The following is a 21299-nucleotide window of genomic DNA, read 5'->3' on the forward strand; positions in this document are numbered from 1 at the left end:
TTGATGTAGCTCTGGGTAAGCTAAACTCAAGATGTCAACAGGGCTATATTCCTTCTGAAGGCTCTCAAGAAGAATGTGCTTTCTGGCTCTTTCCAACTTCTAGAGGCCACCTGCATCTTCAAAACCAGCAGTGGTCAACTGAGTTTTACCCAACCTGCTTCATGCTGACTCCAGCTCTCCTGCCTCCTGCCTTTGCTTCTCCAAACCCTTGTGATTACACAGGGCCCACCTCTATAACCCAGGACCATCTCCCTACCTCAATATCCTTTATCACTCCTGCAAAGCCCCTTTTGCTAGATAACATTTACAGGTTGCAGAGGTTAGCCCTTGCCATCTTTGGGGGCCATTATTCTTCCTACCACCAGGCACACGTGGAGCATCCCACCCACACTTGATTGGCATAGAAGGTGCACCCTGCTTTACAGATTTTAAAAATCAACTTAGAACCTGAACGATTATTTCTTTGATCTGGGCCGCATCTCATCTCTTCCTGAGATAGTCTCCAGTTCAGTGGTAAAGGCCTGAAAGGTTAAAGAAAAATCAGAGAAAAAATTCTTTTGACTAAAGTCTCCATTGCTTTCCACAGCATTAATACAAAGGACACTGTATTTGCCTTGTGATATATTAAACTGAATAAAAATGTGCAATACTTATTACTATTATAACCAACATATTTTTAAAATAATGCTGCTATAACACTGTGGACAATGTGGTTTGCTATAGTTTTTTTAAATGACAGTTATATAAACAATCTTCCTCCTTCCTTCATCAATTGCTGTTATGGATTCCTAATGCTTCTTCCTCTTTTTTTTTTTTTTTTTTTTTTTTTTAAGTTTAGGGATTGTTCCCAGTGCTTTTTGAAAGGGTGTCATACCTGACCAAAATGATCAGATTTCCAAGAAACCCCTTACTCAGCATAATCTGTTACATCATTACATAATGGCAGGGACCTTGAACAGCAATTATTTTGCATAATATAAAGGGTTCCTAGGTTTCTTGGTTCACTCTTTCTTATAATGAGAATGCAAAGAATAACACCTTTGGATTTTCACCATGAGACAATGAATACTAGAGAAATAAACTGCTCTTTTTCTGTTCTCTGTATGGGTTGCTAGTACATCATGCAAAAATGCACTTCTTCAATATGAGCTAAATTTACAAAGAAACCTTGATGTCAAGGCAATAACTAAATCAAGGAGTGAGAAAAATACAGTTAGTATTTACAAGGCTATGCATGTTTCTCATCAGTGCTTAATATTTTTATTTCAAATATTTACTGGGGGAAACCCATGCTTTAAAAATGGTGCCAAACAATCTGTGGCTACCAAAATAAAAACCCAATATAAAAATGTTTACAGCCTTCTCGTTTTCCTTAGAAAATGTTCACTGCATTGAAATCCTTGTTTGACTTTTTTTTAACCAAAAAAGTCAGCCTTCCCTACTGAAGACTTCGATTGCAATGTCGACCTTGAACATGGAGGTGCAGTCTAAGAGACCCCTTTGGGTCATGATGTTCCATCAGAATCTCAGCAGTTTTTCTCCTGAGGAGAAACTTGCAGCTTCTACCTCGTCTCTGTCATCAAATGCCACCACATTGAAAGGGAGGTATCCCTAACCCTTACTTCTCATTTCTTCTTCCGTTTCTCATCAGGGATTAGTTTACTACAATGTTTTAGAGAATCTGGGGTGAATTGCTCTTCCTGTCGTGCGTGATTCATGCAACAAAAGTGAAGGCTCACCAGTTTTTAAGAAAATCATCTTCCTAGGGCTGGGAATGTGACTCAGTGGTAGAAAGCTTGCCTGTCATGCTAAAGCCCTGGGTTTGAGTCCCAGCACTACCAAAAGAAAAGAAAGAAAAGCTTATTTGATTATTGTATAAAGACATGGTATTTTAATGAGCTGTCATCCTTCTTAGGGATTTTTTCTGTCAGTGATGGAATACAATCATTTGGCCAGCTATATCAGGTATTAACTCGCTTCTACGTTTGTGATGTTACATAATCCTCACGTTACCCCATGAGGGAGATGTTACTTGCTCCATTTTACAGACGAAAAATTAAGAGCCCTGGAGAAGTAAGTTGCTGAAAAACAGATCTCATAAGAAATCACAAGGCCATGCCCCTCCCAAATGCTAATTTTATTTCATCCTCCTTTTCCTACCGTCATTTCTCAATACCATGACTAACAGTGTTTGCCTTTTACAGCCTTACAAGTATTCTCTGAGATAGTTTAATGCTCCTTGATTATTTGCTGAATGCCTCATTTCCTCCTCATGATGATGATTCTTTCTCTGATCCTTATTTTTTGCCATACATTCCTCGTAAGGAGAAAGCAACAGCTCTGTTCATTTCTAGCCCACTTAAGCACTTATTATTTTGCCCTTGGTTTTTAGTTGGGCCCCTGAAACTGAAATGCATCATTTATCACCCCAAATAGAGATGGAAAAACCACATTTCTCTGTTGATAGATTTGGGGGCTGATCTTTTCTCCATAAAACTTTAGGCTGGGCTTCAGGAAATCCATTTATTTTTGTAGGATTGTATCATGAAATTTCTTATCTATATGTTGTTGATATTTTCAGATAAGGTTATTTATTATAAAGAGAAACTCAGTGGATCTCCTGATGGTTTCTATCTGTGACCTTATTACACCTGACTTCACCTAACATCAGCTCCTTCACCCTAACTTAGAGCACTCAGTAAGATATGTAGCACTCGGTGTATTTTTTCTTCAAAGCTTTAGATTCTAGTCTTGAATAAAATAATGTTCATGAATACAGATGCTTCTCAACTTACTGCAGGATTATGTCCCAATAAACCTATTGTAAGTTGAAAATATTGTGAAACAAAAATGCATTTTAGGCCAGGTGTGGTGGCACATACCTTGTAATCCCAGCAGCTCAGGAGGCTGAGGCAGGAGGATTGTGAGTTCAAAAGCCAGCCTCAGCAACTTAGTGAAGCCCTAAGCAACTCAGCTAGACCCTGTCTCTAAATAAAATATTAAAAAGGGCTGGGGATGTGGTTCAGTGACTGAGTGCCTCTGAGTGCCTCTGGGTTCAATCCCCAGTACCAAAAAAAAAAAAAAAAAAAAAAAAAAAAAAGCATTTTAGGCTGGGCATGGTGGCACACGCCTCTCGGAGCTTGTGTGTAGCCTCTGGATTCGATCCCTAACATTGCAAAAAGAGAAAGAAAAATGCATTCAATACACCTAACCAACCAGACATTCCAGTTTAACCTAGACCTACCTCTAATGTGCACAAAACACTTACATTAGCCTACAGTGGGGCCAATCACCTAACCCCAAACCTATTTTATTGAAAAGTATTGAGTAATTTGTAATTTATTAGAATTTGAAGTATGGCTTCTACTAAATGTAAATCACTTTCACACCATCATAAAGTCAAAACTCACAAGTTGAGGGCTGGGGAGATAGCTCAGTTGGTACAGTGCTTGCCTTGCAAGCACAAGGCCCTGGGTTCAATCCCCAGCACAGCAAAAAAAAAAAAAAAACTCACAAGTTGAACCAGCATAAGTCGGGGACCCTCTGTGTGGGCAGGCACAGAGGAGTCTCATGTTATGAGAGCTTCTAGAACTGGTTCAAACCCAGTAATTACACCCCACACCAGCCCTCAGAAAGGTACAGCAGAAAGGGACTCTGATTTCATCTAGAGTAGCTGCCTCATTACAGAAGAGGCAACTAAGGTTAAAATAGCTCAACCATAGTCAAACACCTTGCGAGAGAAGACTCGGGCTTCAATTCCATGCCTTCTGACTCACAAATTAATAACAGCTTTAGAAAAATTAGAAACTTAGAGGGGATCCACCCAATCATTTTTTTCTCATGCACCTTCTTTACCACATATCTAAAAACTGATCATCCAGCCTTGAACTTTAAATCTAGACCTTTTTCTAAAATGCCATGGCCTCCTAATAATCACAGCTGGCTTTGGGAGGGGGGTGTCTGGGGGAAGAAAGGAAGTAAATAAGAATCTTAGCATGAGGAATCTGCCGATTTTTCTAGCAAACAGCAATTCACGTAAGTACTTCTGTTCTTGGAAGAGACATACCAACATTTCATCATTATCATCTATCACACAAGGTATCTAGAGTTCAGAGTTCTTTGAGGAAGATGTTTATAAAAAATAACCTTGACTTTTTTTTCTTTTTTTTTTTTTTCTTTTTCTTTTTTGTGGTTCTGGGGATTGAACCTAGGCCCTTGTGCTTGAGAGGCAAACACTGTACCAACCGAGCTACCTCCTCAGCCCTAACCTTGACTTTTAAAACGCCTCACATTTTTATTAGCACCAGCCTCTGAATACTTGCTGTTCTGTGGGGATGGAAGAGTAGTTTTCTTCAAGAAGATCCTGGCAAGGGAACCCATTTTCATTAATAGTCCTGATTGCAAATCAGTATGAGAAATGCCCTTTAATTCCCTCCTCTAAAACATTGCCTCTGAACCTATGTACCTAATGAAAGAATGAGAGGATAGTCTTGTTTTCAAGCCCATTTAAACCTCCTGAAGCTTCTCCAGGATCCTGCCAAGAGATGGCCCCTCATCAGCCTCTCTTTCAAGGAGGAGATGTGAGTTCCTGTAAACTGAGCTGAAATCCACACTCTTCTTTCACCGGGGCAGCGAAAGTTAAGGCTCCTAACCTTTTCCGAATCTCACCAGAGCTGGGTTTTGGTCTCACCTCCCTGGTTCTAGGCCTTCATAGCCTCCTCTACTCATCTTTCCATAGTGTGGTACAAACCGGAACTTGTAGGTCAGATTCAACCTTCTCCATTCTCCCCTGGCCCCCAGGTGTGAATGCTACCAGGAGCAAATGAATTTTTCCCCCCAGTTTTCCATGACTGCCCTCTGAGGTGAGAGGACAGAACATGTCTGACCACAGAATATTTAATATCAGGACTTTCTCTGTGATCATCGTACCAACTGCCTTGCTCATTTTCTCTGCGCATGAGCCTGTGACCAGCGCTGCTCTCCTCTCTAGGTTTCTGCCATCTGTGGAGGCCCCGAGTCCCTGAGAACAGAGTTCACGGCTGCTTTTTTCAAAAGCTGCCTTCGTGGAAACCTAAGCAATTTGGAGCGAGTGGGGTTTGGGTTTTATTTCCCTCCACTTGGTCATCACAGTCAGAGAGAACGGATGAGGATCTCCAGCCACTGGGCTCTGCCATGCTGCTGGCCCACCCTGACAGAAACACGAACATTTCACCATCCGTGTCAAAACACAAAATGACAATGACTTTAAAGATCTCGACTGGCTTTATTTTGCTGGTTTAGAATCAGGCAACACTTCATTCCTTCAAACAGTGTTTGAATTAGCAGAGCAGAGGAGGCTGAAAAAAAGCAGACACAAAAAAATGGTCATTTCAAAATTACTTTCTTGCTGATTGTAGTCGTGCACACCTGTAATCCCAGCAGCTCGAAGGGTTGAGGCAGGAGGGTCTCAAGTTCAAAGCCAGCCTCAGCAACTTAGCAAGGCCCCAAGCCACTTAGCAAGACCCTGCCTGAAAATGAAAAATAAAAAGGTCTGGGGATGTGGCTCGTAGTTGAGCACTCCTGGGTTCAGTCCCCAGTACCAAAAAGAAGAAAACACAACAACAGCCAAATTGGCCTGTTAGGGCTCTTGGGTTATCTCTGGATAACCAACTCAGTTTCAATAGGATAACAACTCAGTTTCAATAGGATAACAACTCAGTTCCACTTTGGTGATGTGGAACTCTAGCATGGGTGACTCCATTTTGATTTTTAGTCTCGTCTACAGGAACCTAGCACAGAAGTCGTATTCAAAATATTAGACTAGGGCTGGGGATATAGCTCAGTTGGTAGAGTGCTTGCCTTTCTGGGTTCAATTCCCAGCACCGCAAAAAAAAAAAAAAAAAAAAAAAAAATTGGACTTCCTTAATTTTTATCTAACACAGAAAGGCCACAGAGATTCTGCAACCTCAACCAAGACCCTTTGTGAGGAATGGCTGTGCCTTTGTTGACAAAGAGTTCCACAACTATTGGAAGGAAACCAGGATGGCATTTCGTGTCCTTCTCCTACCTTTCTTCAAGGGCTCAAAGCACTCTCAAGCTCATGGGCTATTTTAGCAACCCACATAGTCTCTAATGTCTACTGCAAGTTTGTCACATAGTGATCAATAAGGGACAGAACATGGGGTGATTGAACTGTGGATGAGGGCCGGGGATGTGGCTCAGTGCAGAGAGGTTTCCTGCCTTGTGTGAGACCCTGGCTTCAAACCCTGGTATAATAATAATAATAATAATAATAATAATAATAGATGCCCCAGCAAGTGCTCTTTCCTGGCGTTTCTACTTAGTCATTCTAGATAGGGTTTCACATGTTGCACACACACAAGCCAGTGCTGTGTCTTTTGGGAAATAAAACTTGGTATTCACTCTCAGCACAAAAAGAATTATAACACTGCCACACAAGCAGTGTCTGATTGCAGAGGGAAAGCCAACCAGCACAGAATGATAATTAGAAGAGAATGGAGGTTGGCATGAGCTGCTGTAAAAGGTGAAGGTCCAGTGAAAGACAGTGAGAAAACCACATGGGGTGCAAAGACGTGGGGCCTTGCTGATCAAGAACACAGTTGAGGGTTGGGGCTGGGGCTCAGCAGTACAGCACTTGCCTAGCATGTGTGAGGGCCTGGGTTCCATCCCCAGCAATTAAAAAAAAAAAAAAAAAATCTGTGGGCCTTGGATAAATGAGATATGGTCATAATTCTAAGCAGGAGAAATAACCAAACGAATGCACAGGAGGAGAGAAAGCCAGGATATGTTCAAACAAGAGCAAGTTACTGAATTTGGCTGAGGCATTGAATCCATGAAGTGGACAGTTAAAGAAAGACACACTAGACTCATGGGCCTCCCAGATCAAAGCACTGACTGTTAGGCTGAGATTTTTTTTAATACTGGGGGATGGAACTCAGGGGCACTTTAGCACTGAGCCACATCCCCAGACCTTTTTATTGTTTTATTTTGAGACAGGGTCTTCCTAAGTTGCTGAGGCTAGATTAGCCTCAAATTTGCAATCCTCCTGCCTCAACCTCCTAAATCTCTGAGATTCTAGCATGTGCCACGGCACATGGCTGGGCTGAGAATTTTGAACTGAATTCCTAGGAAACCCCTAAGGGATTTTAAACAAAGAAATATCTTCAAAAGGTGCCCCTAGAAATAAATAGGTCATGAGTAATATGACAATAGATGTGGAGTGGGACTGGAGATGGAGTTCAGTGGTAGAGCACTTGGCTTGCATGAGGCCATGGGTTCTATGCCCAGCACCACAAAAAATAAAAAATAGATGTAAGTGGTAGTCTGGCAAGAGGACAGACAATTCCCTTGTTTTTGTTTGTTTGGTTGGTTGGTTGGTTTTGGTACTGGGGATTAACCCCAGGGACACTTTACCTCTGAGCTACACACCCCAGCCCTTTTTATTTTTTATTTTGAGGCAGGGTCTCACTAAGTTGCTGAGGCTGACCTTCAAATGGTGATCCTCCAGCCTCAGCCTCCCAAGTCATTGGGATTAAAATTGTGCACCACCAAACCAGGCAGAGAATTCCCTTGTTGAAATGGCTAATTCTGAGGGTCTGGGCCAGTTAGGACAAGAAATAAACCAGCAGAGCTGATTTGCTGCAGTAAAAAGAGGAAGTATTCCAGCTCACAAATGGCAGGAGGGCAGATTCAGTAAAGAGGTGTTAAGGCCTAGGATAAAGGGCCTGTGGTCCAGGGGCACTTAGAGGTGGAAATGCTGATGTCTCAGATCTGACTGGACTGGTGATTGAGGAACTAGAACAGAGATAAAGATGGTCAAAGTTAAGGATATCTGTGAAGCCACAGACATGAATGTTGAAATCTCAGAAAGTGGGATGGAAGAGTCAATGAAACACGCCAAAGTCACTGTGGAAGACAATGTCCCGGAAATTAGTAGGTAGAGACAAAGGAAATGGTTCAGATGGATTTACCTGAACATGAGAGAGTCTGTAGGATGGTGGTAAGAGAAAAATGATCTCCAAATGGCAATGGGAAGGCAGTGTGTGGAGACACAGGAAGACCGGAAATATTGATCGCATTCAGGGAGGGCACTTTGGTGATTGAGAACACAGGCAGAAGAAAGAATTTTCTGTGACTACCCTGTTGAATTTTGCAATTTAAACCACGTAAACATGATACCTCTAATCAACTAATAGATTTGTTTGATTTTTGTTCTTGTTTTGTTTTCCCTTTGTTTGGGTACTGGGGATTGAACCCAGGGGTGCTTTACCATGAGCTACATCTCCAGCCCTTTCTAATTTGACTGATTGATTGATTGATTGATTTGTATTTTGAGACAGTCTGACTAGGTTGCTTAGGGCCTTACTAAGTTGCTGAAGCTGGCACTCCTTCTGCCTCAGTCTCTCAAATCACTGGGATTACAGGCGTGTACCACCACTGGCTGCCTGGTTCATTTGTTTGTTTTAATTATATTAATCTCAACATTTCTTCTCATGAAACGGTGAGGAAGTAGCCTTAAATTGCCAAGGGTTTGAGGGCAGTGTTGCTATCGAGAGCAGAAGTTTGGAAGAGGGAAGTGCTCACGGTAGAAAGGGTTCCACAGACCCTGGAGCTAGCTCATACTGACCCATGAAAGCTAATTGCAACAATCTTAAGAATTTTTCTGGCTGGTTGATAGATTCAAGAAAAACCACGTGGTAGTATGGAAACTGGCAAATGTTACAGATCAGAAGTTGCTTCTCTCCTGTTCTGAGAGCCTATTGTTAGCTGAGCCTAGTGGCACACACCTGTTATCCCAGCGGCTCGAGAGGCTGAGGCAGGAGGATCACAAACCTCAGCAACTTAGTGAATCCCTAAGCAACTCAGTGAGACCCTGTCTCTAAATAAAATACAAAATAGGACTGGGGATGTGGCTCAGTGGAGCGATGCCCCTGAGTTCAATCCCCAGTACCAAAAATAGAGAGAGAGCCTGTTGTTAAACATTTCCCAGCACACCATGAATCCAGCAAGATAGAAAGTGCTGTTAGAGGGTAAGTGGCCATGTCGGTCATCCATAGGTGGGAACAGGCAGCATGGTGTAGACAGCTGGAGTAGAAGGAATTGAGCAAAGATAACGGGAGCAAGGGCAATAAAATCACCAGGTTAAACTGCAGTCTTTTAGTAACGAGAGATCTGATTTTCCCCAAGTTCCTATAGAAATACTGGTATTCTGGACCAAGCCCCTATAAGATTTTCCTTTTTTCTGTTCATGGCTTGTAGCCTGGAAATTCAGGCAAAGACAGGTGGCATTCTTTACAGCAGATTTTCTCATCAGTGTTTTAAGTGTGTGTTGGGGGGGAAGTACTTAAGATTCCTTTTGCATATAGTTGTTCAGTTGACTGGGCATTAGATAATGTACAGGACTCATTATTTTCCTTTTAATTCCTTCATTCTTGTAATCTTCTCCTTATAATTTCCATATTTTGGGACATAGACATAGGTATCTTCAATGATAGTCTCAGCTTTCCCTTGCTAAAATCTTCAACCAAAAATACATCTTGGGTTGAATACAAGTAAAATAGATCAAAAGCCAGGTTACTGTTTTTGAGGTGGAGACTTTTAAGGATTAATCAGAATCAGCTATCCACTGGGTGTAGTGGCACACATCTATAATCCCAATGACTCTGGAGGCTGAAGCAGGAGGATATCAATTTCAAAGCCAGCCTCAGCAACTTAGTGAGGCCCTGTCTCAAAATAAAAAATAAAAAGGCCTGGAGATGTAGCTCAGTGGTTAAGCACCCCTGGGTTTAATCCCCAGTACAAAAATTTTTTTAAAAAGAACTAATTATTCTTGGTAGCATTTCTTTTTAATTAAAACATACACACACTCAAACTGTATGTTAATCGAGCCACCATCTTTTGCAACCAATATTGAATTTCAATACTTACTATATTCTCACCAGAACTGACAAGAGCTATGAAAGGAAATAATGTGAATAACCTGTGTCCCCAAAGAACCTGGAATGGAGGAGACATTTCTCCTACAGATGAAGAATTCAGTCCACAGTCAGAGTCCCAAGTTTTACTCCAAACTCTTCCCCCTAAAGCTGTGTAATCACAAAGATGATACTTAAGCTCACTGAGTTCCAGTTTTCTCATATGTAATCATACTGTGGGGTTGAAATGAGATAATGCATATGAAACAGCTAACTTGGTGGTGCTCAGTGCTGATGGGTGGGGATAATAACGGTGGTGGACTCGTTGGTGATGGTGGAGCAAGGGATTGTGGAGATGGTGGAGGTGATGGTGATTGATGAGGAGGTAGAGATGGTAGAAATGATGGAGGTAGAGATGCTGAAGATGGTGGGGGTGGTGGAGGTGGTGGTGATTGATGAGGAGGTAGAGATGGTAGAAGGTGTGGTGATGGTGGAGGAGGAGAAGGTAGAGGTGGAAGAGGTAGTGGTGATATGGAGGTGACAGTGGAAGTAGGAGAGGTGGCGAAAGTGGTGGTGGTTGTGGTGATGGCGGCAATTTTAACTGTAGGGATCATCTTCTTCTAATGTGCACTAATAATAGTTTTTACAATAGCGGTTTACTAAAATCAATCCTTGTTTGAGTATCCCATCAATGGGTGGTTTCTATCAATCAGTTCTTCTAAAGAGCACCAGTTTATGATAATCAATGGGAGCAATGTTCTAGTAGAATTCACAGGTCACTAAGGACAACAAAAATATAAATCAAGAACACAGCGAGGGTCACACTAGAGATGTGTAAAGCAGTAAAGGTAGAGGGATGGATCTACTCGTGCCTCGCGAGGATTGGGAGGCCTTCTCAGTCAAAGCCAGTGAGTTTAACCCAGAAAGTGAAAAGATACAGTTCTCAAGGGAAATTGGGAATGGGTTTCTCAGGCACATGCAGAGAAATGGAGACACGGTCTGTGAAGGAAAGAGAGAAGCCAAAGGATAGGGGTACATGGGGGAAGCAATGGAAGACAAGGTTGAATCCAGCTGGAGCCTTGCACACTGTCCTTGGGCAGTATGGGGCCTAGAAACCTAATTTTAGGTAAGGAAGAAGTGTGTATGCTAGAAAAGTCATTCTTATGGAAAATTGGTTAAAGAGGGAAGAGACTGAAACAGACCAGTTGGAATCCAATTGAGGGGGTGTACAAAAGGAGACAAGATAAAGACTTGCTGCAGACAGGGGACTGGGGACAGAGAGAAGAGAACAGGGGTGAGAATCCACCAGGGGAAGTGGTGAGGGAGGAGGAAGTCCAGGGGAAGGCCTGGGCTTGGATGAGCTGCTTACTGCTGCTCTGCCGGCCCTGATGTGGGAGATGAGCTGGCCATGCTAAGACTGAGCAGAGAAACAGAGGGAGAACACAGTGACCTCAAAGGACCACAAAATAAGAGCCAGGGCTTAGCAGTGAGTGGTTGCTAAAATCTTAGACACTCCCTGGAATGATCTGTTTCTCATTAGCTTTTCAGGAAAAGAAATGTAGAAGTCAGTGAGGAAACTTCCGGGTGCACCCACACAGCACCCTAATCAAAGCTCCAGTGGCTGGTGACCAACCAGCATGTTCTACGGAGGTCATGTTTCCTCCCATTTAAAAAAACACCTGGAAAAATCCAGCGTCTTTATAACTCATTTTCAATGACAAAGAGACAGAATATTCTCTTCCCAAAGTACTTTTCCTAACATCGCCCTTCTCCTCTTAATAATGCTTTTGTTTTTTCTAAACAAAAATCTCACTGTAGAAAATTCTGAAGGGAAAAAATAACATAAAATAACAAGAATTATACAGGACTTTGTTGGCAAAGGAGAGGATTTCACTTCCAGCCATTTCTGGGTTTCAGCACAGAGATTATATGATCTTAGCTTTTAAAGATTATTTTCATTGCTCTGCTGGGAATATATGAGGGTAAGGATAAAAGCATTCATGATTATTTCTTTAAAATAGATTCTAAAATGGAATCAAGACTATCTTCATCAAGGCTATATTTGTTTAGGTTCTTTTATACCCCTCAGTTGGGTATGAGTACATGTGAGGGGGAAATCTGTTTACAAAGCTCTGTGGTGTACAAATTCAAAATCTGTCTTCTAGGGCTAAGGAATAGCTCAGAGATAGAGTGCTTACGTAGCATGGGTGAGGCCCTGGGTTGCATCCCCAGCAAGCATTGCAAAAAAGAAGAAATAAAGAAATAAGAAAGAATAATCTGTTTCCTATCTTTATAAAAATAACTTCCTCTATCTCAGACTTAAATCACTTTCTGTGGCATGGTGATCATTTCTACTCAAGTTCTGCTGTGAAACAGGAAAGTATGAGTTGCCAATTTAAGAGTCAGGTGGAATTAGGAGTTCCTTTCCTTATTTAACAAGTGTTATTGAACACTGTGTTAGTCAGCTTCCCATTACTGTAACAAATACTTGAGATAAAGAAAGTTAAAAAGAGGAAAGGTTTATGTTGGCTCACAGTTTGGAAGGTTTCAGTTCAAGAGCAATGAGCCCCATGACTTTGGGCCTGTGATGAAGCAGCACATCATGGCAGCAGCACATGATAGAGCAAACTGCTCACCTCACAGCCAGGACACAAGAAAACAGAGGAGGAAGAGGGGCTGGAAACCCAATACCCCCGTCAAGTGCATGTCCCCAGTGACCTAAACCCTCCCACTAGGCCCCACCTCTTAACCTGTCTACCACCTCCTAATAGGGCCGCTGACCGGGATCCAAGCCTTTACCACATGAGCCTTTGGGAGACACGTATTCAAACCATAACAAGTACCTGCTGTGTGCCAGGCTCCTAAGGACACATGGATGACACTGACCCAGCCTCGGCCCTGACTTCACAGAGCAGATAATCAGAAACTTTTTGGTAGTATTTATGCACACCATGTTTATCCTTGTTACAAGTGCTATGAAGAGAACTAGGGGGTGGGGATCCTAGGGAAAACATAACAGAGGCTACTAAATGGTTTCAATCAAGAATTCAGCAGGGCTGGGTGCAGTGGGGCACGCCTGTAATCCCAGCAACTCAGGAGGCTGAGAAGGAGGATCACCAGTTCAAAGCCAGCCTCAGCAACTTAACAAGGCCCTAATCAACTCAGTGAGACCCGTCTCTACATAAAATACAAAAAAGGGCTGAGAATGTGGCTCAGTGGTTAAAAGCCCCTGGGTTCAATCCCTGATACCAAAAAATAAAAATAAAAAATAAAGAGTTTAGCAGTGTCTCAGATGTTCTGGTTCAGGTAAACTAAAAACTGGCAGGTTGACCTTAATCTCAGTGTGCTTCATTATGGAAAAATTAATGTTAGGCAATTTATCAGCACATTTATAAAGTACATTTTACTTACATTACAGTTGTCAAATATGAACCTCAGGGTATGGTTCACAAGCATGTTACATTTAGAGACACTGGAATAGAAATTATTTAGAATTTTCTCATAAATATTCTACTATAGTGCGCTTAATTACACCTGTAGAGAACACACCCTTGCATCTTCTCTCTAGGCTTGGAGAATGACAATCACCATTCTTGCAAATCAATTAACAAATGAAAATCTCAACCCCTAAGATGAATTCATTTCTGCAGCATGGATATTGCAATCAGGTAAAGATTTAGCTGACGACTACCAAAAAAGAATTGGGAGAATTCGTGGGAGGAAAAAAAAAAAAAAAATCATGGGAGAAACAGTTGTCCAGGAAGTTAATGATTGCCAGCTTTGCTTGGAATGCAGTGGAATTTGCAGGATGCAGGAGTGTGCTCTGCCAGTCCCAAATAGCTCATTAATACTTGTACATCTTTTGAAATTACATTCGAAGGTCCAATTTTCTCTTCTAAGTCTCTTCTTAGAAAAAAGTCTATACTTCCAGGCTTCCCTGGGATGTATAATTTTGCACTGTCGTTAGTGGTTATAGGCACCGTTTGTCTCCAGTCATCCACTCATGCCATTCTGTATAAGTCTGAATGTGCCTCGCACATGTTTAAAAACGCATCACCAGTTACACTTTAAAAGACAGAAGCTAGTTAAAAGATCCCACTTTGATTTCTTATTCTAACAATAAAAATTACTAGCTTTTTAAAAATAGTATACATTTGTTCCATCCCCATATAGGCAGAATTTTAAAGCTGCAGTATCACATAAGAAAAACATCTAGAAGGGTTGCAACCCTGAAGCTCATCTCTATTGTCTTCTCTTAAGGACTGCGAGTGTTCAATATAGTGAATATTTACTTTTATTTAACAAACACTTATCTAACGCTTCCCTTTGTCAGGCATTGTTCAAAGATGCTCTGCAAAGAGCAACGCATTGAATATTCTGTTCCTGATTTCTGTGGACTCGTTTGTCCAGCTGCTTACACTGAGAACATTCTGGAGAAAGGAGCTAAGCTGGTTATGAGCACCTGGGCAGATCTGTAACTGGGGGATTCAGAGTTTGGCCAAGGGCACAGAGGAAATCATCAGGGAGGAAAAACTTTTCCTCAATCCTCTTAGGTTCTGGGTTGGGAAGTGCAAATTGACTTTCAAAAGACAGATTCATAAGAGAAAAAAAAAAATTTTTAATCAGGTACATATGGGAGTTCACAGAAAACTGTGACTCAAGAAGGGACTTACGATTTGAGGTTTCATATTATCTTAAGAAGAAAAGGGGAGAACATTTAAGAGAAAGCAAATTACTTTAATAAAAGTAGGAGAATAGATGGGAGATATGATAGTTTTGTGACAGTGTCTGTTTGGGTGTGCTGCCTACTTCTCTGCAGGTAAGAGTCAATCTTCCCTGGTTGCAGAAACTCTAGGAGAGGGGATGGATGACAATTGGCTTCTTTTGAGAGGCTCTGCTTTTAAGCAGATAAAGAAGAAATTTTTTTAAAAAAGTTTTTTTAAACTTGTCAAATGTATTCAGTACTCAGTTCAAAATATTATCACAGTGGCATATTTAGGACTGCTTCAGAAGATACCAGGGCCACAAGCTGAGCACGATGGCATGCCTGTAATCCTAGCAACTCAGGAGGCAGAGGTAGAGGATTGCAAGTTTGAGAGAGAGAAAGCAGGGCCAGGGAAGACTGCCCTTGACCCCCACTCCTAGTGGACACGCAGGCTCTGACCTGCTCTTGGGGGAAGCTCTGCCCTGGAATGGGGGAGAAATGAACCTTCTCGGGCCCCACATACTCCAGAGGTTCAGTCACACTGACCTAAAAGTGTCAGAGCCAGGCGCGGTGGCACTTGCTTAGAATCCCAGCGGCTCAGGAGGCTGAGACAGGAGGATTATAAGTTCAAAACCAGCCTCAGCATCTTAGCAAGGCCCTCAGAAACTTAGCAAGACCCTGTCTCAAAATAAAATATAAAAAAGGGGCTGGGGATGTGGGTCAGTGATTAAGCGTCCCTGAGTTCAATCCCCAGTACCCCCAACAAAAAAAATAAATAAATAAAAGTAAATAAGTGTTAGCGAGGTCCTTGATTCTGCATTTGCACTGAGGCCAGTCCCAGAGACAAGACCAACACTGGGGAAACCCCAGTACCAGGGACGTTCCTTTGAGTGTGGGGGTTTTAGTAGTACCTCATAGAGCAGACTTCAGCAGGAGCCTGGCTCTTCCAAAGGTTGAGTTTATTTGTTCGTTTGCTTTTCTGCAGGTCTAGGGACTGAACCCATGGTCTCCCACAGGCTCCTCATGCACTCTGCCACTAAGCTGCTCCCCCAGCCCCTTTCAGAATTTAAAAAAAAATCTCCTTTAGTGGGAAACCTTCACAGCCCCCCTCATGAACCAGTGTTTATAGAGCATTCACTAGACCCCGGATGTACACTGGATCCTCCTCATTTTGAAAGTTGAGAAAGGTTAAGAAACTTGCCCAAGGTCACATGAAAACTAGATGGCACAATCCCTGTACCTATTTATTCAGTTTGGCTCCAGATTTCAAGCTCTTAACCATGAATTGTGCCTAGACTATGCTAGCCTTCTCCTTGAGGCTTTTTATTTTAACCAAGTGAAAACATAACAAATGACTTCAAGAAATTTCTATCAATAGTATTGATGAAACGGTGGGGATGAAGTTCAGTGGTAGAGTGCACAAGGCCCTGGGCTTGACCCCTAACACCTCAAAATAGGACAACAAGGTAACCTAAAACATGGTCTTGCTGATAATATCAACCTCCTGACCCACCCTAAAGCAATAGATTCTTCTGATTTAGTTATTTCTTCCTACTGAGATGACATCCAGCTCAGAATAGCTCTGTACTCATGATACATAGGTGAGTCTGACTCGATTCAGATCCGGTCCCTCAGGAAATTCCCCAGACCCTCATGTTTTCTTTCTTTCTTTCTTTTTTTTTTTTTTTTTTTTGCACTGGGTATTGAACCTAGGGAGAGGTCAACCACTGAGCCACATTCTCATTTCCAAATATTTTATTTAGAGACAGGGTCTCACTGGGTTACTTAGGGCCTCACTAAATTGCTGAAGTTGCTTTGAACTGACGATCCTCCTGCCTCAGCCTCCCTAGCTGCTGGGATTACTGGCAAACACCACCACACCGAGCTTGTGTTTCATTTTTATTGTCACCCAGCTCAGAGTCCAAGGTCCCTGTCCATCTGCAACAGTACCTGTAGTAACATGGTTAACATGACTTGATGCTTACTCCTAGAAATATCTATCCAAAAGAAATTTGTGATCTTACCAGTGATAATGAACATACTTACCATCTCACTGGAGTACAGGTTCATTTTGTGAAGTAATGGAAGTTAAAACTAAATAACTTCATAGACCCCCTAATTGTTACAGACAGATAGATTCTAATTTAAATTATTGCAACCATTTTAAAAAAAAACCTGCATGGACACAGGTGCCCGCAGTGTCAGTGGCTCAGAACCCTGTGAGTCCCATCGAAGGACCACATTCTCTTGCCACCAGCCCTAGGTGCCAATTGCTATTAATCATGAAGTATATTCTATCCTTTTTGTAAAGAGCATTGTTGCATTTTTATATGTGAACAAGAAATAACAAATTTTATTTGGCACATATTGTCTGTCGGACAGTAAGTACCTAATCACATTGGATACGAAAAGAAATCACTCTTGTGTTTCCACCAGAGATAAATGCTAAGACAGAGAGAAGCAATATTACCTAGGATGCACCATTGCTAAGAAGTAGGAAAGGCTTTTCAGCCCGTGAGATGCTTGAGCTGGTTCTGAAAAATGGGTAGGTGTGTTGCAGCCTCTTCCATGACCATCCTGTATTAAAACTTGGCAGACTAAAATCTGATCAATATCTTTTCAGAGTTACTTGATCATCCCAGGATATTCTGCTGAGGGTAGAGAAAGGTCTCTTCATTTAAAAACTTCATTCCATGTCTTTATGAAACCAAGTCTGGGTTTGACATTTGAAACTATATTCTTCAAACCAATACTATCAGACAGGTTATCTGTGGGATAAAACCGGAAGCTACATCCTTACTCAGCTTTGGGTTCAGTGGGTAATGGTGCAATGGCAGCACACTGACACCAGGGGGCGATACAGTTTCACCGAAGAATCACAGGGACCTTGACTGAGAACATCCTCAGTATCCTGGTGCAAAGGTGAAATTCATAACTTAAAAGTTCTGCAAAGGAAAAAGAAATGTTTAAAAAGTCTTTCTTCGAAAGTTTCCTGACTTACCATCAGAATTGCCTTTTGGCAGTTGTGCACAGCTGGAATTTTTGCAAAATCATTTGCAAAAGATTCACTTTTTTGTTTTCCTTAAAACAGCTGCCTGATCTTTCCAGGCCTCTGTCTTGCAAATGGTTGTACTTAACCACCCCAGCTGGCCAAAATCACATTTTGAGGACTCCTATGTTGAGTCCTTTGCCCAACCCGTGGGGATCTCTTCCCTCCATGCTCAAGCAGGGCTTCCAGCTGCCCTTGTGGCGGCTGCTGCTGGAGCTCCAGTCAAGGTAATTCCAGTCGGGGCCTGCGTTTTGTTTCCTGCTTGGCAGCGGCCAGGTGTCTGCCCTCCCGTAACCCCCAGGGATGAGAGATCAAAGGTGTACCTACATCTGCCTCCTGCCCAGCTCTTTAATCTGTTACATGTTCAAAAGGGACAAATGTGGTATTGTGTACTCATGGAGGGAGGATAAATCAAAGGTGGAAATGGGCTTGATCTCAGAGTGTGAGCATACTGAATTGATGTGGAATATGTCTATCTGCACAGCGGCCCTATCACTGTGGTAGATGAAATACTCTTTTCTTTAATTGGAGGCCTACCAAACCCATTTAATGAACTATTGCTATTGTACACAGACCCATTTGAAGACTACCATAGAAAATAACAAGTAGCTGGCTGTGTAACACAGAGCTAGAACACTTGCCTAGCATGTGAGGCACTATATATAACGCACAAGGTCCTAGATTCAATCTCCAGCACTGCAAAAGAAATAAATAAGTAAATATGAAAATATAAGGACACTGACAAGATACTTGGGCTTATTTCACTAACAAGGGGGGAAAAAGTGACAAATTAATAAGCAGAGCAGAAAAAAATGTTAAGGAAACCTCTTTCCAGTGGAACTTTTATTTTCCCTATCTTCAGGACTGAGTAGAGGACTACATTTTTAAATAGAAGGAATGCAGATTAGGTGATGGTAAGTGCAGGGTTTACCTGACTCTCAGGACTGTGGTGCTGCAGTTCTATCTTCTAGTATTAAAGAATAGAAACCAGTTCATGATCTAAAAAATTCTAAACTTCAATTTAGAAATAATGTAAGCAATTTGAGCCTTTTTTTTTTGGTACTGGTACTGGGGCCTTTAACCAATGATCCACGTCCCCACCCCTTTTTGTATTTTATTTAGAGATTTAGAGACAGGGTCTCACTGAGTTACTTAGGGCCTCACTAAGTTGCTGAGGCTGGCTTTGAACTTGTAATCTTCCTGCCCCTGGTATTACAGGCTTGCGCCACCACGCCCAACCTCATGATTTTTTTATTTTTAAGACTCTCAGGAAAGCCCCCAGATTTCCCTCCAAGATGTAAATGTGAGCAAGGAGCAAGTGTCAAGTGCTTATTTTCCTCTATGCATTCCTGAGCAGCACATCCCCACAGGCTCTCTCATGCTTCCTATTCTTCGAGGGTCACAAAAACACAAGAACATGAGGGCCTCCAAAGACAACAGCAAAACAGAAATAAGGGCCTAATAGTAAATCCCACTGTCTCCCCAGTTACAATGACTAGGAGTGTTTAAGTGGCAGGTTGTTAATGGCTCCGGTGAGAAGGGATTCTTATCAGCTGCATCAAATATTTCATTCATCCACTTAACAAATATTTATCCAGCACTTACTATGTCCAGACATTGTGCCAAATTCAGGAATTCAGCAAGGATCAAAGAGAGTCTGACTCTCTGTTCTGGGGAGTTTACAATCTAGACGTGGAGACAGGCGTGAATCAAATAATCAGATGATAGTTCTGAGGCAATTTGTGGGAGAACGAACTATAAAGAAGGAAGTAGTCTAGAGGCCCATGGAGAACTTCCCTGAGAAATCCTCACTAAGAGCTGAAGGATCAACGAAGAAGGGTGAGAGAAGGTGCAGGTCAACACTAAGAACTGAAAGGGGGTGTGCCTGGAGCACCAAAAACTAAGGGATGAGTTACGTGAAGTCAGAATATTTAGGCCCAGTTGACCTTTTTATTTATTTATTTAGGTCCTGGAGATTGAATCCAGGGGTGCTTTACCACTGAACCACATCCCCAGCCCTCTTTATTTTTTATTTAGAGACAGGGTCTCACTAAGCTGCTCAGAGCCTTGTTGAGTGGCTAAGGCTGACCTCAAACTTGTGATCCTCCTGCCTCAGCTTCCTGAGTCACTGTGATTACAGGTGTGCACCACCAAGTGAAGTGACTCTTTTATTTATCTGATACTTACTACCAATACCTCAAAGTTGTAGCAGCTTAAAAGCAACCATTTTGGGTAGTTCAGTGATAAAGTTCTTGCCTTGCATGCACGAAGCCCTGGTTTTGATCCCCAGCACTTGCCTAGCGTGTTCAAGGTCTTGGACTTGATCACCAGCATCACCAAAAAATAACAGTAAATAAAAGCTATGAGTGTATTAGGTGTATTTTCAGTTTTCCCTATGACTACAGGTGACAATGCTGCCTAATTTCCTGCCACTCCATCAAAAGGTTGCCTTTTCTCCAGTTTTCCATGACAGATTCTCCCCAGCCTCCCGGCCTCCACCAACCGTCTCCTCGTGACCTTATAGCTCCGGCTCTCTGCCTCGCCTGAAGCCTAGGCTTGCTGTTCTCTTCAGCATCATCTCATGGCCTCTCGTCACTGAGTCACAGGACTTCTAACCTCCCCTAGACAGGAAGCAAGAGCTGTCATTACTTGAAGGCTGGGCCCAGAACTGGGAGAGTGTCATACCCTCTGTATTCTGAAGGTCAGAGCCTTCACAAGCCTGCTGGTTTCAAGGGGAGGGGACAGGGTCTCCACCTCTCCATGGGATGAATGTGGAAGAATTTATGGCTGTTTTTGTTCTGCTTTCGTTGACATCCTGAAGAGCTTTGCAGGTTACATTAGGCCTGAAGAACAATGAAAAGTCACTTAAAAGTTCTAAAGGGTGGGGAACATCCCCTGACCTTTCCAATAGGTCACTACAAGGGCAGTAAAGAAATAAATTAGAAGGATATTAAAAACTGAACAGTGCTTTTTGAGATCTTCTTTCTCTATCTGTACCTCAACATACAGATTCCTGGAAACACTGTTAAAATGATTTGGCCCAGGATAATAACAGTAAAAAACAAGAGAACTGCAGATTCTATCCATAGTGTACATAACATTGATCAGCTAATATTTCTTGATATTCATTTAGAACACAATCTCACTTCCAAATAGCCAATGAAAGGCCTTGGCAACATTTCTTACATTGCATTTCGGAAACAGCTAAATGTCTACTGCAGTTTACATATGTAACCTCCATACGTTGATTTTTCTAACCCCCGTAGAGACCAGCCTCTGAGTGCTGGTTATGGTGCCGCACACCTCCATTCCAATCCGAGCAGCCCAGCAGGCTAAGGCAGAAGGATCACGTGTTCAAAGCCAGCCTCAGCAACTTAGTGAGGCCCTGAGAAACTCAGCAAGAATTTGTCTCTAAATAAAAAGTAAAAAGGGCTGGAATGTGGCTCAGTGATTAAGCATCCCTGGATTCAATCCCTGGTACCCGAAAAGAAAAAGAAAGACCAGCCTTTGAGTAGAAAGACAGCGGTCATTACAGTGATATCCAAGCACTCTGTTCAGTAGGATGCACAATTCCAATTGTGCACTTGAAGTATGTGTGATGATGGTCACCTCTTCATTCAGTAACAGGAAA

The 21299-nt window shown here is 42.2% G+C and overlaps 1 protein-coding gene and 1 long non-coding RNA gene across 33 annotated transcripts in view; one reads left to right on the plus strand and one right to left on the minus strand.

Moving 5' to 3' along the window:
* DLGAP1 (DLG associated protein 1) overlaps positions 1-21299 on the plus strand; it is a gene marked incomplete at its 5' end in the record, with an annotated part of 892564 nt that overhangs the window by 731358 nt on the left and 139907 nt on the right. The window lies entirely within an intron of this gene.
* The window catches only part of LOC306642542, a 51674-nt gene continuing 34517 nt past the window's right edge, over positions 4143-21299 (minus strand). For 5 of the 6 annotated variants that reach the window (XR_013758575.1, XR_013758576.1, XR_013758577.1 and 2 more), the window contains 2 exons: positions 17090-17564; positions 4143-5336 (listed from right to left, as the gene is read on the minus strand). This is a non-coding gene — a long non-coding RNA (uncharacterized lncRNA). Of the gene's footprint in view, positions 5337-15188; positions 15298-17089; positions 17565-21299 lie in introns of those variants that run through there. The other variant, XR_013758580.1, reaches the window with a different exon arrangement.

The sequence above is a fragment of the Sciurus vulgaris genome (genome assembly GCF_902686455.1).
Source record: "Sciurus vulgaris genome assembly, chromosome: 13".
NCBI classification, from domain to species: domain Eukaryota; kingdom Metazoa; phylum Chordata; class Mammalia; order Rodentia; family Sciuridae; genus Sciurus; species Sciurus vulgaris.